We start from the raw sequence: 24,987 nt of genomic DNA, 5'->3' as shown, positions 1-24,987 counted from the left end.
TATGATAAGGCATGAATATCCAAAATACATAAAGAACTCCAACAACTTAGTAGCAAAAATATCCCAAATTACCCTATTAAAAATGGGCAAAGGACCTGAATTGACATTTCTCAAGTCAGACTTAAAAATGAGTTATATGAAAAGATGCTCAACACCATGAATCATCAAGGAAATGCAAATCAAAATCACAATGAGATATCATCTCACACCTGTTAAGATGGCTATTATATATATATATATATATATTATATATACGTGATCTATATATATATAAAAAGATAAGTTGTGGAGAAGATATAGAGAAATTGAAACACTTTTACACTACGGTGCAAAGTAAAATGGTGCAGCCACTAAGGAAAACAATGTGAAGGGTCTTCCACAAAATTAAACATAGAACTTTTATATGATTCAGCAATCCCACTTCTGAGTATATACACAAAATTGAAATCAGTATGTTGAAGAGACATATGCATTCCCATGTTCATTGCAACATTAGGCACAATACCCAAGATACAAAAACAACCTAAATATCCATAGATAGATGAATGGATAAAGAAAAAGTGATATAAACATATAATGGAATATTATTCAGCTTTAAAAAAAGAAGGAAATCTTGCTGTATGTGAAAACATGAATGAATCTCATATATCATGCTAAGTGAAATAAGCCAGTCATAGAAGAACAGAAACTCCATGATTCCATTTATATGTAGTATCTAAAGCAGTCAAACTCACAGAAACAGAGAGTAGAGTGATGGTTTCTGGGAGCTGGGCGAAGGGAAAATGAAGAGTCACTGTATAACTTGTATAAAATCGCAGCTATGCAAGATAATAAGTGCTTAGATCTGCTGTACAACATTGTGCCTATAGTTAACAATATTGCATTGTGCACTTAAAATGTTGTAAAGAGGGTAGATCTCATGTTAAGTATTCTTACCACAATTAAAAATAATAATAAAAGACAAGTGCATCATTAATAAAATAGAATTACTTAGCTGAGGTTAAAGAGTACTGGGAAGAACAGGCTAACCTCCCTCTCATCTTCTGGAGAACCACAATATGTGAAGAAACCCTACATGTGAATTCTCACAGCAATTTTTTTTTTTTTTTTGCTTATTGGAGCAATTCTATTTTACATTTATTTTTTTCCAGCTTTATTGAGGTATAATTGATAAGTAAAATTGTATATACTGAAGGTATATAGCATGATGTTTTGATATTTCTGTGCATTGTGAAATGATCACCATAATCAAATTAACATATACATCACCTTACATAGTTACTCTGTGTGTGTGTGCATGTGTGTGCATGTGTGTGTGTGCACGCACACGCATGTGTGTGTGTGTGTGTGTGTGTGGAGAACACTTAGGATCTACTCCTTTGGCAAATTTCGTATTTCCATAGTGTTTTTCATAATAGCTGTATTAATTTACATTCCCACCACAGTGTTCAAGGGTTCTCTTTTCTCCACATCTTTATCAACACTTGTTATCTTTTGTCTTTTTAATAATAGCTATTCTAACATATGTGAAGTGATATCTCATTGTGGTTTTGATTTGTATTTCTCTTATGCCTGGTGATGTTGAGTATCTTTTCATGTACTTGTTGATTATTTTTATGTCTTCTTCAGAGAAATTTCTATTCTGATCAAGTTATTTGGGTTTTTCTGCTATTGAGTTGTAGGAATTCCTTATATATTTTGGATATTAATGCCTTATGAGATATACAATTAAAAAAGTTTATGGAAAGATTTGTACTATCTTTTAACTCTGTTTTTCCACACAATTTTTGAAATACTCTTGTATGGTTTGCAAATATTTTCTACCATTGTGTAGGTGTGTTTTCACTCTGTTGCTTGTTTCCTTTGCTTTGCAGAAGCTTATTAGTTTGATGCAATCACTTACTTTTGTTGCCAGTGCTTCTGGGGTCTTTTCCAAAAAATTATTGCCCAGACTGATGTCAAGAAGCTTTTTCTTTATGTTTCCTTCTAAGAGTTTTACAGCTTTAGGTCTTACATTTAACTCTTTAATCCATTTTGAGTTGATTTTTGTATATGGTTTGAGATAAAAGTCAAAATTCATTCTTCTGCACGTGAATATCCAGTTTATGCAACAGCATTGATTGAAGAAACTATTCTTTCCCCATTATGTATTCTTGGCACCCCTGTCAGAGAACAGTTGAGTGTAAATGTGCAGATTTATTTCTGGGCTCTCTATTCTGTTTCATTGATCTGTATGTGTGGCTTTATGCCAGTACTATACTGTTTTGATGACAGCAGCTTTGTAATATATTTTTTAATTGGGAAGAGTAATGCCTCTGGCTTTGTTCTTCTTGCTTATGATTGCTTTGGTTATTCAGGATCTTTTGTGGTTCCATATGAAATCAGCACAAGAGGCAAAGAAGGTCATTACATACTGATAAAAGGGTCAATCAATCAAGAGAATATAACAATTGTGAATATGTATTCAACATTGGGGCACTTAAACATATAGAGCAAGTATTAGCAGAACTGAAGGGAGAAAAAGACAATAATACAATAATTGTAGAAGAATTCAATACTTCACGTTCAACAATGGATAGATCATCCAGACAGAAATCAATAGGGAAAGAGCAGACTTGAATAACACTATAGATCAAATGGATATAGCAGTCATATACACAAAATTTCATCCAGGAGCAGCAGAATACACATTCTTTTCAAGTGCATATGCAACATTCTCTGGAATAGATTATATGTTGGGCAAAAAAAAAAGTCTTAATTTTAAGAAGATTGAAATCCCATCAAGTATATCTTCTGAGCACAATTATAAAAAACTAGAAATCAATAAAAGGAGAAAAAAATCACAAATATGTGGAAATTCAATAAAACACTCTTTAACAACCAGTGGATGAAAGAAGAAATAATAAAGGGAATAAAAAATACCTTCAGACAAATGAAAATGGAAATACAGCATACCAAAACTTATGGGATGCAGCAAAAGCAGTCCTAAGAGGGAAGTGTATAGTGATAAATGCCAAAGAAAAAAGGAAAATCTCAAATAAACAACCTAACTTTACACCTCAAGGAGCTAGAAAAGAAAAATGAACTAAGCCCAAAGTTAGCAGACAAAAGGAAATAACAAATGAATAGAAATAAAGTAGTGACTAGAAAAAAAGAGGAAAAATCAACAAAAAGTAAGAGTTGGTTTTTTGATAAAACTTTAGCTAGACAAATCAAGAAAAAAACAGAGAAGACTCAAATAAATAAAGTTATACATGAAAGAGAAGACATTCAGTGATACCACAAAAATACAAAGAATCATGAGAGACTACTGTGAACAACTGTAAGCCAACAAGCTGGATAACCTAGAAGAAAAGGGTGAATTCCTAGAATTCAGGACTAAATCATGAAGAGATAGAAAATTTAAACAAACCAATAACAAGTAAGGAGATTGAATCAGTAGTAAAATGTCTCCCATCAAAGAAAAGCCAGGGACCTGATGGCTTCATGGTGCACTCTACCAAATGTTTAAACAAGAATTAATGTCAATTCTATTCAAACTTTTCTAAAACATTGAAGTAGAAGGAATACTTTCAGACTCATTCTATGCATTATCCTGACACCAAAGCGAGACAAGTACACTACAAAACAAGAAAATTACAGGTAAATATCTCTGATGAACATAGATGCAAAAGTTCCTACCAAAATACTAGCAAAAAGATTCAGCAGCCCATTAAAAGGATCATACACTTTGACCCAGTAGGATTTATCCCTGAGATGCATGGATGGTTTAACATATGCAAGTCAATAAGTGTGATATACATTAACAGTATGAAGGACCAAAAACCATATGATTATATCAATAGATGCCGAAAAAGCATTTGACAAAATTCTACATTTTTATGATTAAAAATTTCAATAAATTAAGTATAGAAGAAATGTACCTCAACATAATGAAGACCATATATGACAAGCCCACAATTAATATACTTGGGGATGAAAATCTAAAAGCTTTTTGTCTAAGATCAGGAACAAGATAAGGTTAGTCACTCTCACTACTTCTGTTCAACATCGTACTAAAAGTACTAGCCAGAGCAATTAGTCAAAATAAAAAAAGGCATCCAAATCAGAAAGGAAGAAATAGCACTGTCTCTGTTTGCAGATGACATGATCCTGGAAAATATTATAGACTTTACCAAAAAAACTGTTAGAACTAATAAATGAATTCAGTGGAGTTGTAGGATACAAAATTGACATACAAAAATCAGTTGCATTTCTATACACTAACAGTGAACTATCCATAAAGGACAGTAAGAAAACAATCTTATTTACAGTAGCTTCAAAAAGAATAAAATATTTAGAAAAAAATTTAACCAAGGAGGGAAAAGTTATATACACTGAAATCTATAAAACATTGATGAAAAGAAATTGAAGAAAACACAAATAAATGAAAAGTTATACCATGTTCATGATGAGAATTAATATAGTTAATACGTCCGTACTACTGAAAGTGATCTACAGATTCAATACAATCCTTATCACCTTATCAAAATTCCAATCACATTTTTTATAGAAATAGAAAAACCTATTTCACAACATTTGACCTGAACTTCTTTGATGGAGCTTTTCACTAACTACATTGTGTCATAATTATTGTAAACATGTCTTATGTTTTAACATCTGGAATAACAGAGACATTGATTTGAATCTTGATTTCACCACTCCAGTTCATGTCAAGCACTTCATATACAAAAGAATAAGACATAGTCGCTGCCCTCAGTTTAGTACAGTACTCCAATTCAGTTGGGATAAAGTCTGTGCTGGAAATATTTTAGGAAGTCAAAATAAGCTCAGAGGCAGCTAACCCTGTCTGAGAGTAAAGATTTTATGGAGATAACTCCAGTAGATTTTAGCAGGATAAAGAAGGATGTATGGGCAAGTTGTCTTTGTCATGGTAAACAATATTAGCAAAGTTAGAGACAGGAAATGTCCTTTTAGAATGGTGTTGAGAAAATTTGCAATGTGAGGCAAGAGTAAAGGAAGATAGAGGTAGGCAGGAAGCAGATACTAGGACACCCAATATACTAAATACTAGACTAGCCATCTTGTATTTTTTATTCGAAAGACTTTGGGCAATGCCATGTGACCTCTGCTTCTGCATCTGTAAAATGGAGATAGTGCTTACTTCAGATACTGTTTGAGAAAAGTAACATAACATGCAAAGAACTTAACAGATGTTTGTCAGAGTAGGTACCCCAAAATGTTAGCTATCTCCTTTTTCTTTCATTCACCTCATCTCTAAAGAGTCCAAGTTCATGGGCCTCCACTTGGAGATAGTCCTAAACATGGGTGAAAATATCAGTGGTACTACCTCTAAAAGTATGCCGTCTTCACTGATGCTGCCAGTGGTTCACTGTTCTTCTGAGAATTCCCCGTGCTCAGTTCTGCTCTGTGGCTCCTCCCACCAGGAACACTGCATTGTCATGATTTGGGAGAAGGAATTTTCCTTCAAGTGCTTTCAGATCTATATGCTAAACTAAGCTACTCTTTAAGAGAGAACATAGATAATTTACTCTTTCATGGGTCATATTATTCTTTCAATTTTAAAATATTTGTTATTGAGAAACTTAAAGCATTTGTTGTTGTTGTTAATTTCTAGGCTAGAACTTATCTAAGTGATACCACACTACTCTATCCACTCCAGGACTGGGCATACGTATTTGAAATTTTTTCCTAATAAGTTTCCAGGGCTTCACCTCTCCCCCAAAATCATAAAGCAGAGCACGCTTGTGCTCCCTCACCATTAAAGGACATTCGGTACAGGGTTGAAAGCCTACTCTCAGTCCTGCAATCCCCTTCACCATTTCTCCCTGGGAGCCTAGGGATACTTGTGAAAATGGAATTGGTTATAATCTCTTTCCTTATCTTAGATGAGTGTGCCAAGTGTATCTTCTGGTTTGTCCATACTACTCACTCTGCCTCACATATATAGTACGTGTTCTATAAATGTTAATAGAAAAGAAAAGAGAGAGAGAGAGAAAGAAAGACAAGCCTGGTGCATACTAAAGCATTCAATATATATACATATTAAAGGACTATAAATGATAAAATATATACATATAAAAGTGTAAATTATCTTGAGATTAAACACTGGAAAAAATGAGACCATTATGAGCAGAAATTATTCAATTCCAACTCACTTGGTTGAGATGAGTAATTTTAAAGAAATTATTGAAAAGAGGACAATGAAGTCCAAGAAAGCACATGACAAAGTTAAAACATAAGTTGTATCTTAAGGAACTGTTAGCCATTGATTTACAATCGCTCTATACATTACAGAGATAAATGGTGGGGGTTGGGGAAAAGAAAATTAGAACCTTTTCTTGAGCAAAAATGTACAGAGAGCATTTTTGAGGATTTCAAGTTGTCTGCTTTTTTGTTCTCCATCCTTAATAGAGAACTCACTATTCTTAGTAGATATACTCCACTTTACTGCGCTCCACAGCCATGAATTCAAAGGCTGGAAATTACATAGCTGCTTCTTCCCTGCCACAAACCTGCTAACAATGTCATCAATTACTTTCACCCAGGGCAATGACACAATAACTGTTCTATGGTTCAGCTGAGATTGATAATATGCCTCAGAGAGCTGGAGATAAAGACTTTAGATCAATGATTTATAGATGTGGATTCATGTGCATTTTTTCCAATGTCCCACAATAATACATCATGCAGCTAGTCTTTTGCTATGAACTGTAAGAAAATATATTATATAAGACATCAGACTGAGCAGAGCCAACAGCCCTTTGCTAAACATGAAATTATAATGCAATTTCTGCAATAAAAGTGATGCAGTGATTCTCTAGGAACATTTTATATTTGGAAAGGTAGGTGAATTAAAGATTATGTATAGTAGAATTAACCAGTAACAGCCTACTCACATGCACAGGTTTATAAGGAAAAAATAGTAAAAACATCTTTTTAAGTAGCTTCATTAAATTAAAACAAAAACACAAGAAATCAAGAGACTAGACTGCAACAACAGGTATGAACCTGAAGATCCAGTGTGAAATAGGATGACTGTAAAACCAACCATCCTTAACTCTACTTTCAAGAGAGAAAATAAGGGAAAGACATGCTATTTTAGAATTATCTGTTTATCTATCTATCTATCATCTCTGTATTATTTATTATCTATAATTTTCAGTTATTGCTTTCCGATGTTGTTTTACTTCTCAAACAAAAATGCCAGAACTTATGAGCACTGGAGCAAAATTATTTAATTGTGATGTCAAAAGTTGTCTTATTTGTTCTATTTACTTTATGTTCACTTTAGATCTTAGTAAAAAGAAATAAACATACGGATAATGTGATTGTATTTCAAACCAATATAGCTATACTTTTTCCACTTTTTATTGAAGAATAATATACATACAGAAAAGTGCATATTTCATAAAGCATTCATACCAATGCAGTGAACATGGGCAGAAATCATCACCAAATGGCCCAGTCTTCTTCATTATGTTGTCTTTTCTTGATTATTCAAAAGATCAAAACATCCAATCTTCTATATCAGCTGAGTAAATGCTATGTAAGGCTCATAAAGCTATTGAAATTGCATTGAGCTTTCAGAACATTTTATTTCATAAGTTAATAATTCTCTGAAGCTGCTACAACAAAGTCAGTGAAATTTCTTCATGTATGTTGAATTAGAAAAATTTCATAGAACTAGATCCCCAATTGTATGAGCTATGTATTTCTGCATAACAATGTTATCATGAACTTAGCAGCTAAAAACAATACGCATGTATCATCTCACAGTGTCTGTGGGTCAGGAGTCCAGGCTGGGTTCTCTGCAAGGCTGCAATCAAGGTGTCGGACAGGGCTGGGCTCTTCTCATCGGGCACGGTTCGGCCGGAAAAGCTCATGAAGTTGTTGGCAGTGTTTAGTTTCTTGCAGGCTGTTAGACTGTGGGCTCCATTTTCTTGCTGACTGTTGGCCAAATACTGTCTTTAGCTCCTTGCTGTGTGGCCCTGTTCATACGGCATCTTGCAACATCGAAGCTTGTTTCTTCGAAGCCAACAAAGGAGAAAGTCTCTTAGCAAGATGGGCATTACAATCTTACGTAACACAATCATGCACATCCTGTCTCCTTTCCCATATTCTATTGCTTAGAAGTAAGTCATGTGTTTTTAATTCAGAAAAATTAAAAACTTAAATAAAAGTAACAGCAATCAAATCTACCAAATATGCCTATTAACATAGTTGGAATAGAGTAAGTCATGCTATGGTAAGTAATAGCTCCTAAAACATTAGTGGCTTATAAAAAAAGTGTTCATTCTTCACTTACACCAAATGTCCACAACAGGTCAATTAGGGATTTCATCAGAGAGGCAAAATCTGTTTGTCAGTCACAAAACAGAATACATCTCCCAATTTTCAAAAATATAGGTAGGAAAAATATTCTTCAAATAAGACAAATTAGTTTTGAATAATTTTATTAAAAAATAAATTTCATAAATATTAAACCTCACTGTTATATTTTTCAAATGAATCAATTTACAAATGACTTTGAGGACCTTGTCTGTTGCATAAAATGAGTTAAATACATCATAAACATCATCATCTTAAGCATCAAGATTACGTCAGTCATGAAGATTTCTTGAAGATCTTTAAGGAGATAGACATGGCAACGAAATGAGGAATTCTTAAGGCAATTTATAATTATGATTTTTTTTCCTGCCAATATGCAGTGAGTACATTGGTTGGCCATACCAGATTTCTTTCAACATAAAAAATGTGATTACATAACTTCAAAAAATAAGGCAATTAGAATGGGCTTCTAGAGACAAATATTGCTTTCCTTACACAAAAAAATGAATGCATCTGTTTAACGTGAAATAATTATGCTGTCAAACAGTCATTTGTTTGAATAACTACATCTTCATTTTGTTAAGTAACTGCTTATCTTTGGGCATCTTACAAATAAAATTCCAAGGACTAGATAAAATTGTGTAATGAACGATTATAAAACTTCACATAATGACTGACACATAAATCTGTTCAGGCAATCACTGAAAATAGAATTTAATACAAGTTTTCTGGTGAGATTAATTGTACTACAAAGTTTAAAATACAGATGTGCTACAATTTTAAACAAAGAATGCCAAAATAATCACAGTTGTAACTTACAGAAATTGCTTATATAAAATTTATTGTTTCTGACAATATTTTAGATCCTGCATTTAACTTGTAAAGACCTTTAAAATAGTACAAATCTATGTTGATTACCTGTTGGCAGTGATCTTGCTTTATAAATTATCATAGCACAATATTTGCCTTGGCCAAAGTAATTGAGGTTCGCAACTTAGTCCTCACCACAGCACTGTGAGATGACTGAGGCTTACACACAAGGCATCTTTATATAAATGTGTGGGCCAGAAACAAAGAAAACGTCAGAGTCAGCAGCATATGTGTAAAGCTATAATCTGAGACTGAAAGGAAAGACTGATCTTTTAGGAGACATTAGAGGTCCTACAAAGGAGGCTAATCTGGCAAACAGGATGATGGTAAGAGGTCTCAATAATGGCATAAGTAAAGATAAATAAGGTTTCCATGATAGTGTAGAATTGTGGTTCTCAAAGTGTCCCCAGAACAAAGACATCAGCATTACCTGGAAACATGTTAGAAGTACAAATTCTAAGGCCCCACCTCAGACCTACTGAAACAGAAACTGGTAACCCTGATGCACTGTAAAATTTAAAACCTCCTGATATAGGGTCATGGAAACTAAGAGAGGAAAAAAGAGGGAGGGAATGGTTCACATGTTGAACATTTCTCAGAGCATGAGTAAAATCAGAAGATGAGAGTATATGTCAGAGTTGAGCATAAAGGTCACTGGGGTTGTAATATAAGGGACACAGATGCATAGTGTCCTCATGATGTAGTTATTAGGACAAATATATAGGCAATAGAGTCAATAGAATGCACATACTGTGTGCCATCTGTTTGTCAGCCACCTGGACAAAACATGGAAAGTGCTGCATGAGAGGGACCCTGTCCTGTTGGTGCTGTATGTATTTATAGGACAGTTGAGAAAATCAGGGAACTCATCAACCTTGTAATAACAGAAGCTCCCTGGCGAGGGATATGGTCTTGTAGGACAGTAACTTAGTCAAGAGAGGTCACATACTAGTGCCACTGGTGTGAGCTGGAGAGAGACCTTGTATTCTTTTGATGAGCCTACTCAGTGCTGCTGAGCCAGTTCTCCACCAAGCTACCTAAAAAGAAGGGAGAGGGCAACCAGGACCATGCACCAAAGCCACCCAAAAGACAAGAAGCATGCCTCTACTCTGTGGCCTTGAAAGCAGCATGTTATAGACAAAAGATTGGCTACATCAGATGAAGTAACAAATTATTGGTAGTTCAAAGATTTTTTTTTTTAACTATGTGAGATACTAGGCTATGTTGGCGTCCTGGAGGGAGTGACTCAGGGAGAGAAAACAGGTCATGCGGAACTGAGAGGGGACCCCCAAGATAGCTGAGATATTTGAGGAGATGAGCAGAGATGGGATCCAGAGTACATGTGGAGGGAATTGTCATGAAGGTTGAACTAGGACAGAAGAAAAGGAAGAGACTGATGTTTTAGATTTTATTGAGAGCATTCCTGTCTGCTAAGTTGGTAATCTTATGGCTCAGATCATCTCCTTCTAAGGATAATGGACTGATGTCTCAAGTAGTGTTAATGGCTCTTTCTGGACCATGGCTTGGGTGTGTGAGTCATCAGGTTCTTTTATCTGCAGAGGGATAGAGAAGCAGCATTGGATTTCAAAGTGTAATCAGTATTAGATGATGCAACACCAGCTACCACACCCTTGGGAACTGCGGCCAGGACTTAGTGCGTTTACCATGCTCCCCTCCCTTCTCTCCGCATCCCTATATGTAGACCACCCCTGCACTGACCAGGACCAGTGGTCTACCTGCTCGTCCATGAACTTGAACGCTGCTAGAGCAAAGTAAGGACTGCTTCTCAACTCTTAAACTAGTAATCCCCAATAAGAGGAAAGGATGATAATCACTATTAGATAATGATCACCTTCATGCACGGCATGGTTCATTTGTTCAGGTCAAGATGAAAGAACAAAAGCATTCTTCTTTCCCATCCTGACATCTTCTTTCATCTCTTTCCTCCTACTTCTACATAGAAAGTGAACAGAAGGGAAATAACTATAATAATAAAATGTGAAATTTCTTGTAGAAGACTCTCATTTTTCAGGATGTCCTGGAGTTGCACTGCGCACTTGGAGCTTATGTGGCGACAGAATTGAAAACATCTAACAAGGATAGAGAATATAAATGTGGAAAACAATGCCCTATAATTTCAGCTTCATAATCACTTCATTGGAAGCAGGCAAAAATTGCTGAGCATGTATACTTGATCTTGAGAGAAAGTAAATTGAAGCCCTCTATAAGATGATATTAAAGCAAATCCATTTCTAAGTGCTGTTTTACATGCCTCATGTGTGCTGTGGCCTGTTTTTATAGTGATTTATTGGATGTGGTAAGTGAAAATAAGCCATAACACAGTTTGCCTGGCAGAACCATCTTACCAACAATTATAAATCATGTGTAACTAGTTGGAACAAAACATTCTATATTCTGAGTAAAATATAACTGTACAGGACATTACACTCTCTCATTATATAATATTTATGGAAAAACAACAGCACCTCAAGCATGAAATAAAGTCTAAGTCCTCTGTTATTTTATATTTCAACACTCTAAAAGCAGAAACACAAATTGAAATGTACAGTTCTTTAATATTGGCGTCAAGCTCTCTATAAAAGTTCAATGACCTTAGGAATTAACAATGAAAATTAATGACCTATTATAGTTCAAAATAGACTTTTTGCTCAAATAAAGAGTTATAATTTTCAAGTATCTGCCACAGGTAGTTACGAAGAGCATTTCTCTCATTTGACTTTGCTAATCGTAGAATCATGCTGACCGACCTACCATAAATTCATGCTTACGTTTTTCAATTAGGTTTTCAAAGCTCTTTGACAATCTTATCATTAATTTCTAGATGACAGATTAGTCTATTCCCTACAACTCAAATTTTCAAATCATCTTTCATCTTCTCAAATTCTCTTGCCTAACTTTCCTATACCCTCTAGGTCTTTTTACCCAGTGCAATGATATTAGGAGGAGAGGCCTAATGGGAGATGTTTGGGTAATGGGGGCAACACCCTTATGAATGGGTTAATGTCATTATCATGGGAATGGGTTTGTTATTGTGAGAATGGGTTCCTTACAAAAGGACAAGTTCAGCCCCCTTTTACTCTTTCTTGCCCATGTGATGCCTTACACCCATCTATGAGGCAGCAAGAAAGCATTCACAAGATGCTGGCATCTTGATTTTGTTCTTCCCAGCCTCCAGAACTGTGAGAAAACAAACTTCTCTTCTTTAAAAATTACCCAGCCTCAGGTGTTCTGTTATAGCACCACAAAAAGGACAAGGCAGCAATATTACTCTGTGTGTGTATGTGTATGCATATGCATATGGGTGTACATGAATGCATATTTATGTGTACAAACATTGGCATACTCTGTTGGTAGAAATCTAAATTACAATAATTTTTCTGAAGGCAAAGTTGGCAATTTTGTTGGATGCTTCTACTCCTCTTGAAACTCCTCTTGACCCCACCTATCATTCCTAACACTGCTGCCAGTTCTGTTCAGGTACAATCAATAACCCTTCACTGCTGGCCTCACTGTTTTTTTCTTGCTACAGGACATGGGGCTTCTGTGATGCTCTGGTGAGGGTTTTCAGTAAGAACCTTCTCCTTGCAGTCTGCAAGTGAGAGGGAATTAATGCCTGATGGATCGCCCTGACCAGAGGAGAAAGGAGTGAATTTATTCCCTGAGCAGAAAGCACTGAAAATCATTTCCTATATTCCCTCGTAAAATTACCAGCAGATCTACCACCAGTGTCTAAAGTGGTGCACTCAGTAACACATTGCTTTTTCAGGTTTCCCTTCCTCTTTGTTTCAGTATCCTGTCCTGCACCCCTACTTCCTAGGATCATATTTCCAAATTAATCACAGACACCCAAGCCTTTGTCTCAAGCTCAACATTTAAGAAACCCTAAGCAAAGAAACAGTAATATATACAAATTTAAGGGTGTATTATATCTTTTGCTCTCACAATTCTACTTTTTGGAATTTCTCCAAAGATGAAGAGGGAGGGATGGCACAGGCACAGAAGATCTATGTTTAACTATTAAACACACACCTTAAATCTCTAGTTTCTTGATTGCTGCAGCCTCAATAGTTGCATTAAAGATTGTTTTGGGGTCAGTATAACTCTTATAGAAAGTCCTCAGTTTGTTAATATTAGGAAATCTATAACCATGTTTTGACATCGCTATTAAACAGATGTCTAAATACCATGAAGATATTATTGCAGGCCCATGTCTGTGGTGCTCACAATGACAGCCATAACTTCAAGTGAGTTTATATTCAGTCTTGCTTTGTTTATGAACAGGTATGTATGAGTTTCGCTGGAAAAAAAAAAAATAGAAAAAAACCTTTTCCACTTATGATTAATTTGAGGTTCAGTGGAAACTTCACAAATCCTATAAACAGAATGTAAATACATGTGATAATTTTATCACTGCTTTATAAAATTCAATAAAATAAAATAGATACATAAATATTTTCACAAACTGGAATTTATATGTTCATTCATCTGTACCTTTAGAAAATTAAAATAAGATACTACTGTGAATTATTTTATTTTATTTTATTTTATTTTATTTTATTTTATTTTATTTTATTTTATTTTATTTTATACAAGGAATAAGGGTAAAGGAAATTGACACAATTATTCTTAAGAGTACCACGGCAATGGTGCCAAGAATCATTTCAAAGCTTAAAAATTCTGAAATAATAATATCATTACATTAGTAAAATGTTCCTATAGATGCTTGTAATATAAATTAACAAAATAGGGAGGTCTACAAACAAAGATTTTTAAGGTAATTTACTTGGGGTATTTTCTGGATATTGTTATCTTGTTTTGTAAACTTTTTTTTTAATGTCCCTTGCATATTTTTCCCATTGGGTCTAGTTTTCCTTTTGAGTTTTAAGAGTTTATTTTATACCCCTCAAAATTACAAATGCCAAAATATAATTTCAAAACAGTTGGTTATTTTATTAACAAGCTAATTAAATCTTTGAGACATATTCATTTTATATTTGTATGTAAGTCATTGTAATTAATTTTATCAGTCAAATAAGCCAAATCATGACACATATCAGTTGGTATTTAATATCAGTTTGTTTACCTCCTAAAACCATTTTGTTTTTATGGGTGTTATTAGGATCCTGCTACTGCATTTACTCAATTTTTCATTTCATCTGTTAGATGTATGCAGGTTTTTCAATCTTCTTTGTGAAATTTTTTCACTTGCTCATAGAATAAAGCCTGTTACTATGATTCCTTTAGTTGTTTGAATTAGCCCAGCTACTTACTCTTCTTTTCTTCTGTGTACTATGAGAATTATTAAAATATATTTTACTTCTAATTTTGCTGTATTTATACTTGTATTGTGAAATTCATATACCAGTAAGTATTTTACGTAAAAGTTTTTTTTTAATAGACAACATCCTAAACAAAAGCACATCTTGTTTATTGTTGGGAGTAGGCCCCACATTATCTCACCTTTTAGGAAAATGAGAAAATGAAGAAAGAAAAGAAAAAAGGAGGAAGAGGAGGAAATAAAGAAGAGGAGGAGAACAAGAAAAACAGGAAGAACACAGAAAAGGAGAAGGTGACAGCAATTACAAGTCCTTTGTAGTTAGTGTATTTTCATATGAACCAAAACCAATAAAAAAAGATTAGATATTAATCTTTTTTTCCCCTTTGAAAATAAAAGTGAATTATTTTATACAAATATATGTGAGTCTAAACATGCAATAGCAAATTTATTGTTAATATATTTTACAGGTAATATAGCTAATGGTCAATATGTATTTTAGAAATGATATAAAATTTAAATTAAATTCATATTCATTCATACTCGATTAAATTAATATTTATTCAAGTACTACATGACCATAATTTCACTTAAATTTTTAAAATCTTTTTTAATAAATGCTTTATTTTAAAGTTCAGCATTATATAATGTAACCATTTTTTCTTTCCCTTTACCAATTTCTCCCTTACTCCCCCTCTTCTCCTCCCCCATTCCCATCTCTGGTAATTCCAGTTTTGTTCTCTCCTTTTGAAAGTTCAATGTATTATTGTGATTGTTGTATCTTTTACTATTATTATTTATTTGTTGATTATTTAGCTCCCACCTATGAGTGAGGACATGTGGTATTTCTTTTTCCATGCTGGCTTATTTCACTTAATATAATTTCCTCTAAGTTCATCCATGTTGCTGCAAATGGCAGAATTTCATTCTTTTTAATGGCCAAGTAGTATTCCATTGTATAAAGACACCACATTTTCCTTATCCAGTCATCCAGTGATGGACATTTAGGTTGGTTTAAATTCTTGGCTATTGTAAATAGAGCTGTGATGAACATGGGAGTGCAGGTGTCCCTTTGACATGATGATTTCCATTCCTCTGGGTATGTCCCCAGCAGTGGAATTGCTGGATCATATGGTAGATCTATCTGCAGTTGTTTGAGGAACCTCTTCACCATTTTCCACAATGGCTGTACCAATTTACAGGCCCACCGACAGATTAGGAGTGTTCTGCTTTCTTCACATCCTCACCAGCATTTGCTATTCTCTGTCTTTTTAATAGTAGCCGGTCTTACTGGGGTAGATGACATCTCTGTGATTTTGATTTGCATTTCCCTGATGCTGAGCATGTGTCTGTTGGCCATTCGTATCTCTTCCTTTGAGAAATACTTACACAGCTCCTTTTAATGAACGTGATGTTAAAGAATTTCTTCAGACTCTGACAGCTGATTCCTTTGTTTTCCAAAATTATATAATATGTTTAAACAGTCAGTTAACTCTTCCAGACCAGTTAGGAATGCCAAATCTTCATTCTTAAGTAATGTAATTTTGTAAGAAAATTCTGGGAGGTAATTAGAAAAGAAACTAATGAACGAATGAAAGTGAAGAAAGAGGAAATAAATAGATGTTTACTAGCAAGAAATCAGGACTCCTGTCCTGTTATTTTATTTTATTATTTTTTGTTCTTTTTCAACTTTTTAAAATATTTATTTATTTTTGATTATATACATTTATGGGGTTCAGAGTTGACTATCAGTACTTGTGTACAGTATGTGATGATCAAATCAGTATTACGTTCTATTATTTTAAACAGAAGTAAAGAATAATATACTCTCAGATGAAAAATTACTAATTATTAATAATATACTAATAGATGAAAAATTACATGGCAGGACACTGAGATAACTGTAAGACTTGAAGTATGAACCAAAGCAAAGCTATTCACTAAAAGAAAAGAGAATTGGGGGCAGTAACAAGGATTTGTCCTAAAAATTATGAAATCCCTCAATGGATAAGAGTATGACTCATTTTTCTCCTCCTTTATCAACTTTGTTTGGCCTTTGAACACATAGCACTTACACACCTCTTTTTATAAAATCATACGCTTCTCATGACATCTCACGTATATACAAAATGTTGTCACACCTACTTTGTAAGCTTCTCTACAGCAGGCTTCTTCACGTGGTGATGTATGCATCCTATGTAATAGCCTCTGTACCCCCCTCCCACACACACATTTATTAATGGATACACCAGATTATTCAAGCCCTCTATCTTAGTCTGTTTTGTATTGCTGTAACAGAATACCACAGACTGGGTAGTTCATAAACAATTCAAGTTTATTTGGCTCACAGTTCTGGAGCCTGGGAAGTCCAAGATCAAAGGGCCACATCTGGTGAGGAGCTTCTTGCTGGATTATAACATGGTGGAAGAAATCACATGCCAAGAGAGAGGAAGAGAGGGCTGAACTCACATTTATAACCAATTCACTCAGGAGATAATGAATTAATCACCTATTAAATGTCCCACCTCTTAATACGATTGCATTGGGAATTAAGTTTCCAACACATTTACTTTGGGGGACACATTCAAACCACAGCACCCTCATATTTGTTGTTCTACCCTGCTTGCTAATTAAACAAGAGCTGGTTTTTAACACCCCACCTTTCCTTTCCTATTTTCTTTTTTTTTTTAACATTAAGATTTTTGGGGGAGGATAAACCATTTATTCATGTGACTGGCTTACTTCGAAAATCTCCTTCTTTATCTTGTTTTTATCCTACATCTCAATTTTCCAATATTATAATACTTAATTGCAATGATACATATGTATACATGAAAAGCTATTGTCTCATTTTTCTTCTACAGCTGCAAAGATCCTCAATGCATACATTTGCTTTAGGACCTGGTACATTAAAAATATCTAGAAAGCATTTTTGATATTTTCCCTTTGACATATTGTTTCAGAGATGCAAATCACCTTGTCTTACATTTTGATTTATAGGCATTACATACACTTATTTTTTTAGGTTCTTATTTTCCTTTTTCTTGATATATTCTTACCCCCAAACTCACAAAACACAAATATGTATTAAACAGATAATCAGATTGCTGATTAGCAAGAAACTTGGGGAATAAGAAGGAAAAAGGGCAGAAGGAATGTGGCAGCAATAAAAAAAAATCCCACTAAAATATCTTTTTATTTCAGCCTATGGAAAGCCTACTTAGGAGTTATTAGGTTTTTCCCATCCAGAAGACTGTGATGGAAATTTTAATCTCTGAATTTATGTAAACTAATAATTATGTGCATGCTTACCTTCGTGTATATATTATATCATATGAAGTGTATATAAGCATACATAAATAATGTATAGGGTGAATGAGAGTAAGAATGAAAAAGCTAGCACAATTTAGAAACCATTGAAAGTTAGGTGATCAAGCAATGTGATTGTAAATTTTTAATTAAATTTGTATTTTTCAAAAACATTTATAGATTTAAAGAAATATTGTATACTAAAAGTTAAAAATTGCTGAACTGCAGGAAAAACCCATCCCACAAATTTATATCAGTTGTCCTACATATCGGTCATCATACTTTCTTAAATATCTTAAAATTATGAGATAACACTTAAATATATGCAAGTTCTCATAAAAACTGAATCTCTGACCTCTTTCAAGAAATCAAATTTTTGGCAACACTGGGGCTGGGTTCCCAAAGGGCAATGATTAACTGGAGCTCTGTTGCAGTTTATCATTATGGTTTTAGGGCATTTCAGTCTTTCTATTGCTTCTGCTGGACTGAGGACAAAGGTCAGTGGCCGTTCTTGAGAATAACTGTAATGTTTTCATAGATAAGAGGTTTTAAAAAATGAAACATTTATGATACTGATATTCTGTCAAAAATAGGAAAATGAAAGATCAGCAGAAAAGACCTTGTATTTCATAAACTGGGGGTGAAGGAAAGGAAGAGCATATGGTGGAAGTATAGACTGTTTAATATATATTTAATATCAAGCAATAAAAGAGAGTTTTGTAAAAAAGAATAGTCTTGTGTGTTCTATTCATTTATTCATACCTAGCCTTTGTAACAATTTGAAATTGTAAACTTTATTTATAAAAATCTTATCTGTTCCCCTTTCCCTATTGAGTCAGAAAGTATAAGCGGAGAATAACCTGACATGGCCAAATTCAAACTGCTCTTGTTTGCTATTCCCTACCCAACCCTACTTGTTTCTCACCACTTATGATAAAAATATTACCAAATGCTTAATTGCATGTAGTGGTTTTCAACCCTGGTCGCACACTAAAGCACCTGAGTCACTTTAAAAATATCACTTCCATACCTCCACCTCCAGACATTCTTATTTAGTAGGTATACAATGTGACTTTTCCATCAGTGTTTTTTTGTTCAAAAAAATTTCCCCATATGATTTTAATGGGAAGCCAAGTTTAGAATCACTGCTCTAAAGATTTTGCTGCCCATTAAATACTGAAGTACATGCCATCCAACCTCTTCCCTCTCTCTCTCACTTTACAAATTTCATTAATGAATCTAGTCACTTAACCTTCTTAGGTCTAATATTTTTCTTTGTAAAATGCTATAGGCGATAATAGGGCAAGTTCTTCTGAAAGCCAACCCAAAGGCAAGGATTCCAGTGACAGAATATTACGTGCTTCCAGGAACCATAGAATTCCGAGACAGCCTGATAATACTGGGTGCTCTGGAAGTTACACCTCAAAGTCGGTAAAACACATGGAACCTGCTGTGGATTGAATGTGCCCCCAAAACTCATTGAAGCTTGACCTCCATTGTAACATTGCTAAGAGGATGGGAACTCTGATTATGGTATTCAAAAGGTGGGGCCTTTAAGAGGCGATTAGATTGTGAGGACTATGCCCTAGTGAATGGATTGATCCATTCATGGAGAAATGAGCATGGTGCAGATAGCTTTATAAGGAGAGCAAGTGAGGTTAGCTCCCTCTTGCTCAGCCCATTCTCTCACCATCTTATACCCTCATTGCCACTGGACTCTGTAGAGAGTTCCTACCCAGAAGAAGCCCTCACCAGATGCATCACCTGGACCATGAACTTTCCAACATCTGAAACTGTAAGAAATAAATTCCATCTCTTTGTAGATTATCCAGTTTCAGGTATTCTGTTATAAGCACCAGAAATGGACTAATACAAAGGCAAAGAAAGTGGGGCTTTTGTGCCCCTGCACCCATCATTGACTATGTAAAGTGGGGAGTGGGGTGCTCAGGCGAGATATCCTAAGAACTCCCAGGGCTTCCAGCAACCCCTATAGGTGAGGGGTTTCATTGCCCACAGGCAATTCTCTGAAGATCACAGGTATGAGCCTTCAGCAGGAAAGCACCCACAAGTTGCAGGATGGGTACAGAGCTGTAATAAGTGGCATCTCTGTGGGACACCATGCAACAGCATCCACTACACTCCTCCAGAAGGGAAAGTGCAGGATGGTGGCAGAGGGTGTTGTAGTGTTGAACTATAAGATCTCTAAGATCTCTTCTAGGTTAAAAAAAATAAGCCTATAAAATGCTGCCTGAAATAAGCCCCATGAATTTTTATTTTCTAACTGATAAATACTTAAAGATGCTGCTCTCTCTTTGCTTCAGTCATCTTTGGATTTCTATTTTGGTGACTTCATGACAGTTTGACAAGAATACTAATTAGCAAACAGAACTTAATTCTTTCAAGGAGTTTTAAGGAAATACCTTAGAGCTTTAATAAATGAAGGAAAACCTTCTTCACCATAGAAGTTGCTTGGTCTTACACTCAGGATGCTGTGTATCTGTAATCAAATTTGGAGTCACATAACACTACCAAAGATTTACATAAATGAACATATATAGAGAGAGGACATATTACATCTAAATGTTTGTCAAATATTTATTTAAGTAATAACATAAAAATAAGTAAAACATAATGAATGCATTTGGCAAAAAGCATTTATTTACCATTTATTGTAAAACAAATTATTTTTATTATAAAATAATAATATTTATGATATTAATTATTATATTTATTATTAATTATTATATTAATTATTATTATTTATATCATTTATTGTTATTTATTAAACAAATAAAATATCATTTATTTTAAACATGTTAAAGTATGTTAAAAACAAATAAGTTATTTGTTTTAATCAGAAACCCTATAAAAGGCTATATAAGACTTAACGTTCAGATGACTTAGGCTGACAGCAATTATAGCTTCCCACTTGCAGAGAATTAAGAGAGCAGACAGCAAGAATAGCTTTTTAGGCACTTTAAATACTTTTTCTTCTGTGGAAAACCATAAAAAATGAAGCACAACATTTTCAGTGAAAATGAAAAACGGTAACTAAGTAATTTAGCCTAGTAAGTACAGCAGTAAGTTTAAGGATATTATTTTCAATCATATTAAATTTGACTTGCCTAGAGGAAAAATGTCTTAGAAAAGTACCAATGTTATAGAAGTCCATGGTACAACCTCAACATTCAGCCACGGAAAATAATCTAGGAACTCTGACCAAGTTGTCTGACCACAGTCTCTGCAGCTTTCTCACAAAACCCCTTTTAAAAATGTCAGAGCTCTGCTTCCATGGGGGTTGGGGTTGGGGGTGATGGCCAGGTCAGATCCAGAACAAGTGGAATGATTTAATGATTCTTTGCAGCAGTAAGCCTGAAATTTCCTACTCTACAGATCCCAGAATTTCTTAAGAAATGGAGGAGCTTCAGAAAAACAATCTGAACACTATGGGCCTGGAGAAAAATGACCCTCTCCAAAGCATTGGCCCTCAGATTTCTGTTAGCGAATTTTCTTGCCACTGCTGCTATGACATCCTGGTTAACCCCACCACCTTGAACTGCGGGCACAGCTTCTGCCAGCACTGTCTAGCTGTATGGTGGGTGACTTTGAAAAAAATAGTGTCCAGAATGCAGAGAAAAGTGGGAAGGTTTCCCCAAAGTCAATATTCTCCTCAGGGATGCCATTGAAAAGTTATTTCCTGATGCCATTAGAATGAGATTCAAAGACATTCAACAGAATAATGACATAGTCCAATGTCTTGCAGCCTTTCAAAAATATGGGAATGATCTGATTCCTGTAGCTTCCAACACAGGCCAAGTGAATCAGCCAAGAGAAAGAGGATTCTTTTCTGGAGTGCTCACAGCTTTAACTGGTGTGGCAATGGTGTTGCTCATGTATCAATGGAGCAGCAGGGAATCAGAGCATGACCTCCTGGTCCAGAAGGCTGTGGCCAAGGGGACAGCTGAAGAAATTGTCCTCTGGTGGGAGCAGATGGGCCCTTGGGCCTCTCTCTACAGAGACATGTTTTTATCTGAAAGACTGAATGGAAGGTGAGGAGCAAAATCTTGTCCCACATCACTGATATTTTTGTAAATAGTTTTATTGAGATATAATCCACATATCATAAAATTCACCCCATTTAAAGTGTATGATCAAAGCTTACACTCAAGATGGCAGAATAGACAGTCCCCAGTGTCACCCTCTCCCACAAATCAACCAATTTACAGCTATGAAAAAGCAACAACAGCCAAGCTGGGGCCAATAGAGCTCAGGGGAAGAGGAGGAGAGACCTACAGAGAGCATGAAGGCAGGAGAAGCCACAATGGGAGAAAGAAAAAACCACTCTGACCATTTTGTGCTACAGCCACTTTAAGACTGGAGCTGCTGAGTACATGGAGCAGGAGCTGGCAAAAGCCACAGCTGTGCCCTTTGGATGAAGTTGCTCAGAGACAGCAGGGGAGAAAGCCTTGGTGGCCCCAAGTCCAGCAAGACCACTAACAGGGTTCCTGTGGACCCACATAGGAGTAAGGAACCATAACAACTGAAAAAAAGGAGCCACTTGGAGGCCACTGAGTCATCACAAGGGACCGGCACACAGTCCATCCCATGGGAAGTGTTTAGAGCACAGGCAGTAGTGGAGATAGGTCTGCTGGGGGAACACTGGGGCAGAGCAAGGACAGCTGACCAGCACTCCAATCAGCAAAGGACCACTCAGAAGAGACTAGTCAGGAATGTAGAATTACACAGGGTACAGTTTGATGAAAAGACTCAGACCCAGATCAGAGTTTCTACGCAAGCCAGGTGCACCTGGTCTCTGGAGAGCCGGAAGTGCCTATAAAGTCAACCATTAAAACCTGAGCTGCACAAAAAGCCTTCCCTAGAGAATCAGCAGCAAAGCAGCAATTTAGCTAAACCACACGGCTCAAGTACTGGTCACCACAGGAAGTTCACCCATTTTAGAAGTAAGAAAAAGACAAAAAAATTAGTTCCAGTCCAGGCACATCACCAGTGCCTTGGGGCCCACCCAGGGCCCTAAGATATGGAGCTGGAGACCGGAACCCCTCCCACAATCAGGCACACCACCAGCACCTTGGGGCCTGCCCGGGGACCTGAGGCCTGAATCTGGGACTGGACCAGCCCCCCACAACCAGGCACACTGCCAGTGCCAAGGAGCATGCCCCAAACATCACCTGCATATGGGTGGCCTACCACAGCCTCCACAGTAACCACAGCTGCCGCAAAAGTGGCTAGACACCACAACCACCACATAGATGGTCTGCCAGCCACTGGAGTGCATTGACACAAGGAAAGTCACCAACAGAGACCAAAGAAAAGAAGAGAATGTCTCTCCACAAAGCCTATTCCACAGTGACAGAAGAAGCATCTGCTCTACAATAATATTGGCCCGCCACCAGCCGACCCGAACAGCCCTAGCCTCGTTCCTTTTGGTGGGCGAGTGAATGGCCCGGATTACTCTTTCCCTCCAGTCCCCTTTGGAAGGAGACAGGGGAAGAGAGCTGTGAAGAGAGGTGAGCACAGCTGCTGGCCCCAACCAGCCCGGTTTAAAGGACACTCATACACGGCGGGGGTTCTGTCGAGCAGTTCCATTTATTATCACACAAGCACTTGCATTTAAAAGCAAATGGGGAAGGGAGGTTTTTTACATAATCCTATCAGCTTAAAGGTCAAGGGCATGCATCCTGTCTCAATGCCTAGCAATTGCAATCACGCAGTGTTCACAAGCGTGGAAGCGCATATTTGGCCAATAAGGGCTAAGGCAAGGTTCCCGCAGACACTCCCACCCTACTTCCTCCCGGCACCATCTTAGGCTGCCACGTTAATACACCCTTGTGGGCCCATAATGGCGCCACTTGTAATGTCACTTAAGGTGGCGTTAGTTTTTAAGGCCCCACAGACCCGAACACGCCTTTCAGCATTGTACAGATCATCTAGGAAACAAATCAACAGAGTAACCATTACTCTTGCAGAAGGAGAGAAGAAATCTAGGATAATTAGGGAAACAGGGAGGGAGGGGAGATGGGGACAGATTGGACTAGGGGCATAAAGAATAAGTATGATTTGTAATAATATATATGCAGATAACATTGATTTGATCAACATATGTCAACGTTGAACCCCCAAAATATGTATAATGAATCACGATTCAATAAAAATTTTAAAATAAATAAATAAATAAAAATAAAAAATAAAAAATCTTTCTCTAAAAAAAAAGTCAGAGTTGTTTTTTACTATTGTCAGAAAATTGTCAAAATACCTATCTTAAAATAAATAGGGCAGGACTAGAACATAGTCAAAATTTAAATTCCTTAGCACCTTTTTCTTTAAATTAGTAACTAAATTAGATCAATTATTAACATGTCATAAGGAGAAAGAGTGTGTGTGTGTGTGTGTGTGTTAGGGGAAGGACTAGCATTTTTAAGTATCTATTGGCCTATTTTACATAACATAGTTCATATAAATTGTCTCATTTAACACTCACAACAGCCCTATGACATATGTTAAGGACAATTAATAGAATAGGAAAAGGATTCTTCTCTCTCTCTCTCAACAAATAAGGTTAACTGCCCAAGGTGAAATAGCTATTTAACTCCACAGCTGAAATTGAAATCCCAGTCTGTCTGGCTTCACAGTTTGTGCTCTGTTATACTACACCACGCAAAAAGAGGAGGAATGTGGTTCAAAAATACATGAATGCCACAAAACTCTTTCTGTTCTTTATAAAATCAAAGTCTGCCTCTACTAATTCTGGTTTAGATTGAGGTGAACGAGTCAATCCTGGTGGTCCTTATTTTCAAAAAGTTTTATTTCTTACATTGCAATGAAGAGAGTCAGTTTTTAGATTTTCTTTGAAGATACATCAGGAAATGTATGAGAAAAAGGAAGAAAAGTTGCCAGGTGACCTTGCCCTCCAACTCTGTTCTGAGCAAGAACAGAGAGGCTTGTCAAGGCTTCCTGACATCTGAATTTTTTTACGCCTGAATAATGAATTTTGAAAACAATTGACACTCTCTTTATTACTTGTATTTTGTTTCAAAAAGAAGCATAAGAAGGTACAGAAAAACATTGTTTCCTTGATATTTTTTTCTGGAATTTGGCAGCACTGACAGAAGCATTTGTTTCCTAAGAAAAACAGACATTCA

General features: G+C 35.8%; 1 pseudogene; it reads left to right on the top strand.

The window, feature by feature from the left end:
• The first annotated feature begins 21,240 nt into the window (after positions 1-21,240).
• On the top strand, positions 21,241-21,880 carry LOC134385766 (bifunctional apoptosis regulator-like; annotated as a pseudogene).
• Positions 21,881-24,987: the final 3,107 nt, after the last annotated feature.

Source organism: Cynocephalus volans, chromosome 9 (assembly GCF_027409185.1).
Source record: "Cynocephalus volans isolate mCynVol1 chromosome 9, mCynVol1.pri, whole genome shotgun sequence".
Classification (NCBI taxonomy): Eukaryota; Metazoa; Chordata; class Mammalia; order Dermoptera; family Cynocephalidae; genus Cynocephalus; species Cynocephalus volans.
The sequence above is the reverse complement of the archived record's forward strand: the minus strand, read 5'-3'. Positions and strand labels throughout refer to the sequence as shown.